This window comes from Zootoca vivipara, chromosome 7 (genome assembly GCF_963506605.1).
Source record: "Zootoca vivipara chromosome 7, rZooViv1.1, whole genome shotgun sequence".
NCBI classification, from domain to species: Eukaryota; Metazoa; Chordata; class Lepidosauria; order Squamata; family Lacertidae; genus Zootoca; species Zootoca vivipara.
The window spans coordinates 86,480,942-86,493,797 of NC_083282.1; the positions used below are offsets into that span (position 1 = coordinate 86,480,942).

A 12,856-nucleotide genomic window follows, 5' to 3' on the forward strand; every position below is an offset into this window, starting at 1 on the left:
CTGCATCATGCCGATTTCCTTCGTAGGGGAGTCGCTTTCGACAGACCTTCTCTGAACCTCCCTGGCTATGCAAACCAAGCACGCCACCCCTCGCCGTGCAAAGACCCCCGTGCAACATACAGTACTAGGGAATGGGATGTGCAATACCGCATGCCTGGCCAGCCCCCTCCGCAGCAGTTAAGATGCTTCGCAAGGCATCCCTCTCTCGCCTTTATTTTTTTGCTTTTGCATGGCCACGCCCCGTACTGAGCACGCCATTGGCCGAAGCCCCCTTCGCCCCAGCGAGCGAGCGAGCGCGCGCAGTCGAGCGGCTCGGAGGCGGGTGGGGGTATGTGTGTGTGTGCGCGCGCGCGCGCGCGTGGGAGAGACGATGCCTATGTGTTTGCGGCGCCGCTCTCTTCCCCCTCTCATTAGCATAGGCCGCGCCCTCCCCCTGCGGCCTATTGGTGGGCTTTTGGGAGGAGAGGACCGCGGGGCGGGCTTAACGTCGTCACGGCCCTTTGGCGGGGCTCCATTGGAAGCTCCCCGGTTGCCTGTCAAAGAGGGTTGAGGGCGGGGTTGAGGGCGAGGGAGATAGAGAGGGAGGGGGAAGGAGAGAAGAGAAGGGGGTGAAAACGACGACGACGACGAAGAAGAAGAGGGTCCCACTTCCGCCTTGGTGTCAAGCGGGTCTCGTCAGGGTCTCGTGAGGAAGCGAGAGCGAGCGCGCGCGCCGCGAGAGAGGTCGGTGCCAGGTAATCAACCGCCGAGGGCGCTTAACCGTCGTCGCTGTCCTTCTGGTCCCTCACCTCCCGACCCGGTTGGGCGCCTGGCACTGAGGGAAACAGCTGGAGCCCCACAGCGGGGCGAGGGTGGTGGGTGGGCAAAAAACAACAACCCACCTCCCGGCTCGCCTGAGGAGAGGGAGCCAGGGGAGCTACTTGTGAGGAGGAGGAGAGCGTCGAGGCTTTGCCCACCGCCCCCTTCCATCACAGGGCCACCCTGAGGGAGTAAGAGGCCATTTCCTTTTCGGACCCTTCAGGCTCGTTTTGGAGAGGGAGGGCCGTGGCTCCGTGGCCGGGCAGGTGCCACACGCACCCAGTGGTGTGCCCCGGGCTCGGTCCCTAGCGTCTCAGTCCTTGGTCGGGGTGGGGGTGGGGGGACGATCCGGCCTCCTCGTGGATTTACCGAGGGCCAGCGCTAGCCTGACTTGGTGCAAGGCAGCTTCCCTGTCGGGCTGCAGCTCAGCGGCAGAGCATCTGCTTTGCATGCAGGAGGACCCAGGTTCGGGGCCCAGCGCCTGCAGGTAAGGTAGCTGCTGCTGCTGCCAGTCCGTGTGAACTGGGACATAGGTGCCAACTTCCTGGGTGCCCGAGCACACGCAAAATTCCCCATGAAGGGGCTGCCCCCCCAAAAAAAATTTTAGGGGCCCCCTATCAGCAAGAATCAACAAAAATACTTTTAAAATGGTCGCGGGGCCTAGCTGGCATTCCTGGGCTGGGCTGAGATGGGCCAGTGTTCTGTCTCGTTGTAAAGCAGTTTCTTATGTTCCTGTTTGCCTCTCCTACTCACTCCTAAGTTGATATGTTAGTTGGAGGGAGGAGGGTTTTTTTGCCCCTTCATAAGGCCACTGTATTGTTGAAGGGTTCAAGCTCCCCCTTTGCGGACACACATATCCATCGACATTTCAGCACTGCCGCCCCCCCCTGCATTCCCACAAGTCCAAGCAAGCATTTCTACATCTGATTTCCACTTCTCTGCTTTTGAGTTGGGTTGCCAATTTCCTTATTTGTGTGCGCGTTGCTGGGGTTCCTGCTCCTGTGCTCGGAACAGCACCTTGATTTGCAGACATTTATAAGTACCTCTGTAGATGCTGATCTCTGCATATTGAAAAAACTTCACCTGCTGATTTCTTCAGATCAGCTAGTTCTGGTCGCAAGACTGCTCTGGGCCATGGGTGCCAACTCCCTGGGGCCGTCATAAGAGGCTGGTTGTGTTTTTGAATTATTTTTTCAGCTCAGCTGATAATTCTGGTGCTGAGTGCATGATTTGGCCTTGTGGCAGTGGTAAGCAACCTTTTTTAGATGGAGGGCTGCATTCTTATCTGGGCAGTCTGGGGTGGGGTGTGTTCATATGTCCTGTCAATGCCAGAGGCAAAACTTGGTGAAGCAATGAATTTACATTTTACCTTTCTACAGTCAGTTTCTATACACATGCACACACACTTCTCTGTCCTCTATCCAGACAATCAACAAACATGATCAGAGTTCTAGGACACATTCTAACCAGACAAAAACAACGAAGGAGTTATGAAGTAACGTGTTTTCCTGAAAATAAGACACTGTCTTATATTTATTTTTCCTCAAGAAGACACACTTTGGCTTATTTTCAGGGGGTGTCTTATTTTTAATTATGCGTCTAGCCTTGCCTCTTCCTTGGCACCCTCCAGAACTGCGCCTATCACTATGTCTTATTTTCGGGGTATGGCTTATATTGCGCAAATGCTTAGAAATCCTGCTACGGCTTATTTTATGGGTATGTCTTATTTTCGGGGAAACAGGGTAGGACTGGTGGAGTGGTGTGGTCTGTTAAGAGTTTTGACAACTGGATAGAGAGGCCTGCATGATAACAATCAGGCTCTGAGCCTCGTGTTCCCCAGCTGTGACTAAAAACCTCCTCAATGTTCTTGGTTTGCATTGCTCCATTTACCTTAGGACAATGTTTCTCAAACTTGGATCTTCAGCTGTTGTTGGACTACAACTCCCATCATCCCTGACCACTCGTGCTGCTAGGGATCAGCAAGCCCTAGGCTCAGTGGTTTAACCCACAGCACCACCTGGGTCTCCATATGAGATATATTAGGATACATTAAAAGTATCAAAAACATAAGAAGGCAAAATTGTGAAGAAGCATGGAGCATCAAGAATCAATAGCATAAACACTGTTAAAGGCTGTCTGGAATGTGAGTTTTCCGGGCGTGCTTTAAGGTTTGACTAAATGTGTAGTAGTGCAATAGGAAGTGAGTTCCACAATTGCCAGTCCACCACCAAGAAAACCCTATCTTTTGCACCCACCAACCAAGCTGATCTTATTGGTGAGCAGGTTTGAATGAGTGAAGACTGCTTTAAAAAAAACAACCCTGGCCCCAAATCATTAAGGGTTTAATAGTCAGACTGTCTTGCTTGGAGGCAGGAGTCATTCCTGGGGTTAGGTTTCTTGCCCTTCTGTTTGTTGCTGACAACTTGCCTTGGCCTACTCCAGGGTGTAACTTGATGTATCAGTGACAACAGAAACCATTTCCTTCCTCTGAAGAGAACTGGGTAGAGAGACTTTTGCCTGGGGAATAGCCCTATAGCTCTGTAGGGTATAATAGACCTCTAGATTTGTTTATAACATCTGCTGCCCTGTCCCTTCGACTAATTCACTTTAGACTGGAGATACACTAAGATAATTAACTTCCTTGTACCTTGGGGTGTGGCAAGTCCCTTGTCCATTCTAACTTGGAGACTGCCTCTGGCTCTAGTGAGACTATCTTGCATAGGAGCAGAAATGACCTCCTATTTGGAGATCTTGTTCCTTATTGCATAGCTGACAATTCTTGTGACAGTTTGTGAGACTATTTTGAACATGTGGATGTAGTTGCCATCTACCGTATATCTCTGGCATAATTAAGGATTTTAAACCATTACACACCCATTGGCAGCGACGGATATGTTTACTTGTAGAGATGGTGAAATAGGAAAATTATGCCTTCTGCTTCCACCTCCAATCTGAATTGTAACTAAATATTTGAAAATGTGAAGATTTGAAAATATCAAATGGTGAGACTTGGTTTTGAAGTCACCAGTTTAGGGATAGGTAAGGTGGTGAAAATCAAAGAGAGGGCTATTATCCTGAATGCACTTGATATTTCAGATTGGTTTTGTTCCAACTTAAAGTATAGAACAATTGCTTCATCCCTAGTTTAGAGATTAGAATTAAGCTTTATTAACTGAATCTTCTATTCACTGAAGATATGAAGGAGTGATCCGCATTCAGATAAGACAGGAGGCTGCTTTCATGTGGTATGAAAGTAGAAACTCTAATATATCACATGCTCCTTGTCTTGGAAGATACTCATCTTCCTAAATGGAGAAAAGAGTATGTAAAGGAAGGGTTTTATGGTGGGTCCTACAAATGGGGTAATCTACTCTGGAATTTAGAAGTGGGAGAAAAACCAACTGCTGTGATTTGTTGACCCTACTAAAATCCAGCGGGCTGAATATTTAACACCTCTTACTGGAACAAATCCCCGTGGTGGTCCCAGCTCCTGCCAACCTAGCAGTCTGAAAGCACGTCAAAGTGCATGTAGATAAATAGGTACCGCTCCGGTGGGAAGGTAAATGGTGTTTCCGTACGCTGCTCTGGTTTCGTCAGAAATGGCTTAGACATCTTTTAATTTACAGTGGCCTGCTGAATGAGCCATGGGCTCATCAGCTCCTTGTTCTGGTCTCCTCTAGTGCAGCTATGAGGATGAGGCTGGAAACTTGTGGTTCTGTTTTCAGTTAACCACAGTGTAGTATAACATCCAAACTTAAATGTGCTTAATCCTAACTTTGATTTATTGAAACAAGCCAGCTTCATAAACCACATAAACCCTGGCCTCAGTTGTGAAGAATATTCCTGTGCTATGAATGGTCCATGTCACCATTAAGAAAAAGAGGTAGGAATAGGCCAGTGTATATGTGGATGGTCCCTGGATAAACTGACTTTTCTTCTTTTAAGTTCTCAAAATTCGTAACTAGCTCAAGGTTGTCATCTGAAGTAGCCAGATGCTTAACTGATAATCACAGTCAGTCCATCATTTGAAAAATAAGACTTTAGAGCTGTCTTGCCCCAAAATGGGAACTAGACATTCCATTTTGGTGCCTGTAACCTTGGTTTAAGGATTCATTTGGAACCTAGCTTACATATCTGAGTTTCTGACACTGGTTATGCTGCAGGAGAAGTGGGAAGTGGAGAACAAGGGACCCCAAGACTCATTTGCATAGCACTAAAATTTAAACCATAGCCTATTATTATTATTTAGGCTACCTTTGAAGGTGACCCGGAAACTACAATTAATCCAGAATGCGGCAGCTAGACTGGTGACTGGGAGCAGCCGCCAAGACCACATAACACCGGTCTTGAAAGACCTGCATTGGCTCCCAGTACGTTTCCGAGCACAATTCAAAGTGTTGGTGCTGACCTTTAAAGCCCTAAACGGCCTCGGTCAAGCATACCTGAAGAAGCGTCTCCACCTCCATCGTTCTGCCCGGACATTGAGGTACAGTGCTGAGGGCCTTCTGGTGGTTCCCTCGCTGCTAGAAGCCACGTTACAGGGAACCAGGCAGAGGGCCTTCTCGGTAGTGGCACCCGCCCTGTGGAACACCCTCCCACCAGATGTCAAAAAGACATCTGAAGGCAGCCCTGTTTAGGGAAGCTTTTAATGTTTAATAAATTATTGTATTTTAATATTTTTGTTGGATGCCACCTAGAGTGGCTGGGGAAACCCAGCCAGATGGGCAGGGTATAAATAATAATAATAATAATAATAATATAATAATAATAATTATTATTATTATTATTCCTTTCCTTTCAAGAATAATGCAGTCAGTGTGTTTGTAGCTATGAATGAGGTTTACAGTTAAAACCATTCTGTACAGTTGAAAGGGTTAGATGTGGAGATGATGTGAGATAATTTATGTTGACAAGCAACACATTGGATTTTGCAGTGCAGCGTCAATTGCAAAACTCAATTGTTTTAGACAGCAGTTAGGCATTCTGAATTCTGTTGAAAGTTAATATGGGTAAAGTATATAGGATGTATGTGGAGCTAATATGAATACTCTTATGGTGGGCTTCCTGGGCATTGCAGAATGTATGTATAGTGTAGCTTGCTTTGATGTATCATCTGAAGCTTGGCATATGATGGGAAGAAGCAATTGTGCAAATAATGTGTTAGATTTAGTTATTGCTGCCAAATCCCAGTCTTGCCAAAGTGTTTGATACTGATGTATGGCAGGGGTCAGCAACCTAAGGCCCATGGGACACAAGCGGCCCATGGGGGTTGTTTAACTGGCCCATGGACCCCCACCACCCACTCGGGGACCCCCGCCGCCCACTTAGTCAGCTCCCATGCACCGCGCTAAACCATAGCGGAGCAGAGCGTGGACCGCCTTCCGCTATGCTGGTCGGCTTCCCTTTGGCTGCTGCAGGAGCTTGCTGCATACGCCTCCTCCACGTCAGAAGGAGCATCGGAAATAGTGTTTGCGCATGTGCGTGCATGTGCACACACACACACTCCGGCCCACTGTGGCGTCTGCCACAAAAACTTTGCTGACCCCTGATGTATGGAATATTGTTGCAACTGAGAACATCTCATCTTCTGCAGTGTGAACCCTTCCCGCCTCAGAGGTGTAGGGGCGAAACCGAAGAACCTGGTACAGTCATACCTCGGTTTAAGTACGCTTCGATTTGAGTACTTTCAGTTTAAGTACTCCGCAGACCCGTCTGGAACGGATTAATCCACTTTCCATTACTTTCTTTTTTTTAAAAAAAATATATTTTATTAATTTTCCAATTAAAACCAATTATATCACATTCATTATTTCAAATTATACACATATATATATCAATAAAACCGAATGTTATGCCAAATCATCTAAAAAATTTTTTATTTGGGTTCCCATGCTTCAAGAAATTGGGGATTCCTCGCAACCGTCCACTGCCGTCTTTTTTCTAAAGTTCAAATCGTCCTCCAAGTTCATAATAATCCAGATCTTCCCCTTACAGTCACATAGATGTTTTCCACTTTCAACCGATTGTTTCCCAGCTGCTGAGATAAATGTCAAACGAGGTTTCACAAATGTTCTTTCTCCTGTGTGGGTTAATCAGTCCAGCCTCCCCATAAATCTTCTTAGTCTGGAGCTCCCTGTTGCGTCGAAGCAGCGCCATCTTAAAAAGCTCAAATCACTTTCGTTTTCTCTCATAGCCATGAAGATTAACGATCTTTATAAAATTTACAGCTTTTCCAGGCAGAAGACCCAAACATCAAACCATAAACTCTTGGTAAATTAATGGATCTCCTTGCCCTATAGCTGAACTTAGCTTCAGGTCGCTGCTCCAATTCAAAGTGCGTCACAGCTCATAAATCCTCCGAACGCGTCCAGGACTCCTTCCGTCCGACTAGGGGGGGGGGCTTTTCTCATCGGCAACTCCACATCTTTAAAAAGTATGCTCAGTAACAACAGTTTATAAAGTTCAACTCACACAGTCTTTTGCTTCTCTTTCACTCCAAACAAGCCAGGACATCGCGTCTGGGAAGGTACGAAGTAACTCATATGAAGAAAAATAAAACTCCATTCCCTTATCGCTCCGTCCCCATCAATCCTTCTTCCAGATGATATACAGCCTTTAACTCCTTTCCCTCAGCAGCATAGATTTCTCAGCAGTAAACAGCGCTTCTTCCCCTCCTTCTGAAGTATGTCCATAGATTTAAGCCTAATTATCTTCTTTAACCATGGAAATCCCCGCCATGCAGATTAGCGTCCGGGAGTCCTGGCCCTCGTAAGTGCTTTTCAGCCCAAGCTCCCCCCACTCCATAAACAGTCGGAGTGGGTCTGGGGGCATCGCGGGCCAGCGGCCCCTCTCCGTAACCCCCGGAGAGGGTAGGGGGTTGCCATTTACTCCCCTAGCAACCGCCAAATTCCTCACGAAGGTCAGAGGGATGGAAAACAGGTCCGCCATTCCTGCTGGCGGAAACCGGAACCCACTTTCCATTACTTTCAATGGGAAAGTTCGCTTCAGGTTAAGTACAGACTTCCGGAACCAATTGTGTACTTAAACCAAGGTACCACTGTATATCTTTTGGGAAGGTCACTGTGTAATTTAACAAATCTATGCAATATTATTTATTTGTAAATTTCTGTACTCTTCCTCCCCAACCCCAAATTAATAAAGCTATAAAATATTACATATAACCAGGGACCATATGTACAAAGAATAGGGACCCCTGACCATTAGGTCCAGTCGTGACCGACTCTGGGGTTGCGCTCTCATCTCGCATTATTGGCCAAGGGAGCCGGCGTATAGCTTCCAGGTCATGTGGCCAGCATGACAAAGCCGCTTCTGGTAAACCAGAGCAGCACATGGAAACGCCGTTTACCTTCCTGCTGTAGCGGTTCCTATTTATCTACTTGCATTTTGACGTGCTTTCGAACTGCTAGGTTGGCAGGAGCAGGGACCGAGCAACGGGAGCTCACCCCGTCACAGGGATTCGAACCGCCGACCTTCTGATCAGCAAGCCCTAGGCTCAGTGGTTTAACCACAGCGCCACCTATGTACAAAGAATAGCATGTAATAAAAAAGAGGAGATAATTGGTATGCATAACTAAAATCAGGAGGAATGAAAATTAAGGACACTCGAGCAGTTAATTTTTTATGGAAGGATTTCTGCACTTGGGGGGGGGGCAAATTGCTTGAAAAGCTCATCAAGGTTTATATCTGTATAAACCTCACTTCAGAGAGGCTTTTTCTGGTATCCCCATCATTCTGCTTATTTCTTATCAATAGGGCAAGTTTTACTTGGCTGCTTCTCTTGGGCAATCTGTATACTTAGCAGAGCCTGAGTTTAAGGATGTGCAACCATATGTATATATATTAAGCAGAAGAGCTATTGTAGAAGTGTACTCATTGTGTTTCATTCATGTGTATGATTTTTCTGGCATTGAACTGCATATTTGCACAGAAGTGGGTTGTATTCATTTTTAAAAGAAGATGGCTTTAGTGGTGTTTTCTTGAAAATTTTGAATTGAAAAATGAAAATTAGACTAATTTCTTAGGGAAATAATAGATTCATGCAATTGTAGAGTCTTTTCCAACCCCTTTGAAAAATCTCTCATAGCTGGCCATCCAATGTCTATTAAACACCAATAACAGAGAGCACACAATTCTCTTTTTTTAGGTTTTTCACAATCTATTAATCTTTATTAATTTTAAAAACAGACATAAACATAGACATAGAAGATCATTTACAACGGAAAAAAGGAGAGACAAGAAAAAAAGTATGTAGGTTAGGGGGGAAAGGGGTATTTCAATGCAACAGAAGGTTTGTTGATCACAGTGGTGGAACTGGTGTATATCTTCAACTTCTATATATGTTTTATACTCTGAGGAGGCATAGCTCTTGCTATAATGCTGAGAGGCAAGATTTTGCCATGGAATATTGTAATGAATATACCTTAATATTGCTGTTCAGTGTCCTCTGCTGATATTGTCATGCATTGGCTCATTTGCACTTTTTTCATTGGTCCTGCTTACACTAAAACGTCTTGATACTTGTTTCAAGGTTGCTGCTTGTATGCAATTGTAATTTATCTTTCTTATCTTTGCAAGGGCATCAGCACATCTGCACTGTAAGGTTGTTTTCAAGGGCTTGTTTTGTGACATTCCATGCTGATGCCAGTTAGTTAGGATTAATGTTGGGTTGGGATATGCAGTCATACTCAACTTATTTTTACTCAGAGTAGGCACGCTGAAGTTAGTCGACCTAAGTTAGTCGATGCTTAGTTCGCATTTTGGAATGGGATGTGATCCTGACCAAAAACCAGACTTAGAAAAATACCTGATGTGTTGTTCCTGGGGCACATGGGGTAGCTCAAGGTTGTAATCGGAACTAATCAGATGTTTAACTGATAATCAACCACAGTCACCCTAGCCTACCTGAGTTTCTAACACTGGTTGTTCCTAAGTTTAATGGGTGTTTGGTCTAAACCACAGAGCCTAGGGCTTGCCGATCAGAAGGTCAGCGGTTTGAGTCCCCGCGACAGGGTGAGCTCCTGTTGTTCGGTCCCAGCTCCTGCCCACCTAGCAGTTCGAAAGCACACCCAAAAGTGCAAGTAGATAAATAGGTACCGCTCCGGCGGGAAGGTAAACGGCATTTCCGTGCACTGTTCTGGTTCACCAGAAGCGGTTTAGTCATGCTGGCCACATGATCCACAAGCTGTCTGCAGACAAATGTCAGCTCCCTTGGCCTATAGAGCAAGATGAGCGCCGCAACCCCAGAGTCGTTTCTGACTGGACCTAATGGTCAGTGGTACCTTTACCTTTACCTATGCATGGAGATTTTCCTAAGTTTGGACTCTAGATCAATTGTTGATAAATGGATGTGCCCATATGATTTGATTGCATCAAGACCTAGGCAGGGAGGAAGGCACCTGCATATTCCAGAGCTCTTATGTTTTATGCCTTCATAATCTATATTACTGGGGGGGATAACCAAGGTGTGTGTACTGCTTTTTTACCCTGGGTATCTCTAAAAGTCAGCCTAGCAAAAATTCATAGATAAAATGGAGTTCCTTTTGCATCAAGCTGCTAGAGACATGTTTAAAATGACAGAGAAACATGATTCCCTGACAACACTGCCCTGAGTTCCTTTGGTAAAGGGCACGGTACTGATACGATAAATAACAGATACTGTATTGGGTTGTATTCTGTGCTAGTCCTACTCAAGAGTAGACCCATGGAAGTTAATGAACATATCTAACTTACCGGTAGGTTCTTTAATTTTACCTGGTCTACTCTGTGTAGAACTTAGTAGTTAAATGCAACCCAACATACTGAACCTATACTTTGTTTGAAGGAAATACTTTGATACAAATACTTATAACGGTATGTAGTGGTGATTACATCAATGGACAGTTTAATAATCCTGGCTCTTTCACAATTGGTATAAAATCAGCCAGATATGTAAACTAGTGTTGTCGTCTGATATAGCATTGGCCTTTTCCACTGTGTGCAAAACACTGCAGATTTCTCCATCTCTGACCGGGAACATTTCCCTCTCTAGTACTTACTTGGTGGTTGTATGAATGGGGGTCAACTCTAGAAGGCAGCCAATTAGGCTCAAGCTTTGCTTGGTGCAGGCAGATTAGCATCTTTTCAGGGCCTCCTGTTGTTGGCAAATCAGGCTGTAATTTATGGCACTCTGCCCTTGAGCCATTCCACTTACATAAAAAAGCCCCTTGTTGCTAGACCCTTTCCCACATCAGCAGTCTTTTTTTTAAAAAAATCTTTAAATAAATGCAAAAGGGCCATCAGAGAGCATCCCAAACCTAGAAAGAAATTTGATATGGTGGCCATCCAAGTATCCTAAAACTGAAGTTAGGAAGTTGAGTCTTTAGCATTGTCTGCAAAGTAGGTTTTTAATATATGTGAATCTCATTTTTTAAAAATGTAAAAAAATTGACTTTCCTATATTAGATGTCTGGGTTACCACAATAAAAAAAATTCCTTCAGTAGCACCTTAAAGACCAACTAAGTTTTTATTTTGGTATGAGCTTTCGTGTGCATGCACACTTCTTCAGATACAGTGAAATGGAAGTTTCCAGGCACTTATGTAGAGAAGGGGTGGGGGAGGGGTGGGGATGGGGAGGGGGGATCACTCAGAAGGGTGGTGGAAATGGGTGATTGACTGACTGATAGCTGTTGATGACCGCAAACGACTGCAAATGGTTTTGCATGGTTTTGCAAATGGGTTACCACAAGTTTCTTATGAATGTATTCTTCCCCCTTTTCTTCCCCCCTTAACCATTATAGTTTTCCTTTTCTCTCTCTTATGTATCAGTATGTTTGATGTTGTTTGTATTATGTTTTTGCTTTAAAAAATTAATAAAGTTTCTTTTAAAATAAAACATCTTATGTGAATTGAAGCAGTGGGAGAAAAGTTAGTGCATATATGCTTGCTGGTAGTTTAGTGAAATATTTGGGATTAGCCCAATTGTGTCTGTTTTGTAAGCAACCAAAATATAAATTCTGCATTCAGCATAAATTTTAATTTCTAATCCTTAACAGCCATTCAATTTACTCTGCTTCTCTCACATTATCACTTCAGTCTAACTATATTTGGACGATAGCCTGGTTTCAGTTAACTGCAAAATTTATCATCATAGAAGCAGAAGAGATGTCACAAGAGGGCTGGCTTTATTCTCTGGCTCCATTATTAATGACAAATAATAATTTATCATATTAAGACACTGAATATAGCATATTGGGCTTATGGGTATGGTTTAAAATATTGGTTGATATAGCTGCATGCAATCACTTCCTTAATTTTTAGCTTTTCTTTGTTATGTAAAGCACTGGGCAGAGTGAAACACAGATTCTAAAAGCTTGTACTGTTAAGCTTTCCTGTGTCAAGAAACCACAGTGAGGAAGTTTCCATAGGTACTGTTCTGCTGTAGTAATTCCAGAACTTGGAAGATTAAATTAGGACGGAAGAATTGGGGAATGCAGGTACCCAGTGGGCATACAGTTAGGCAAAGTACTAGTGAGGGAGTGGTAATTCTTTATTACCCTTCAGCACTGTTAGTCTGTTCATGTATGCAACATACATTATTTGTAAATAAGAACTTATTGGAAGGGGCAAATACTGAAACTGTCTCCTACGTGGCCCACTTCTGTGGCTAGGAAATTGCCATTACCACCTTAAGAGCAGGTAAACAGCCTCATATAACTTTGGCTTTTTAGTGGGGGGAAATGCCATCTCTAATACCATTTTAAAATTATACCAATCTCTTTATTTTTAGGTACTCACAGCTTGAGCAAAAGGTGTGAAGTATTTCAGTATAAATGACTGTCTACAAGTCCATCATATAATCAATGTTACAGTGAAATTTAATTTGACAGGTAAGATTCCTATTATACATGTCCTTTGTATTAACTAACTGTTTTTGAGCAATGTTATGTAGTGGGCAAGAACTTGTATTCTTACCCAGCTGTTACTAGTTTATAAAGTTGAGAATGAGAATTAGGCCTCTCTGCCTTTGCCTCCTTCCATTGTGCTCTGGCTTTGGTGAGA

The 12,856-nt window shown here is 44.3% G+C and overlaps 1 protein-coding gene across 6 annotated transcripts in view; it reads left to right on the forward strand.

Annotated features, from left to right (window-relative positions):
- Positions 1–579: 579 nt before the first annotated feature.
- The window catches only part of OSBPL2 (oxysterol binding protein like 2), a 74,651-nt gene continuing 62,374 nt past the window's right edge, over positions 580–12,856 (forward strand). For 2 of the 6 annotated variants that reach the window (XM_035121837.2, XM_035121840.2), the window contains exons 1-2: positions 580–734; positions 12,585–12,684. The gene's annotated coding sequence lies outside the window, so the exon portion shown is untranslated. The other 4 variants (XM_035121838.2, XM_035121839.2, XM_060277335.1 and 1 more) reach the window with 4 other exon arrangements.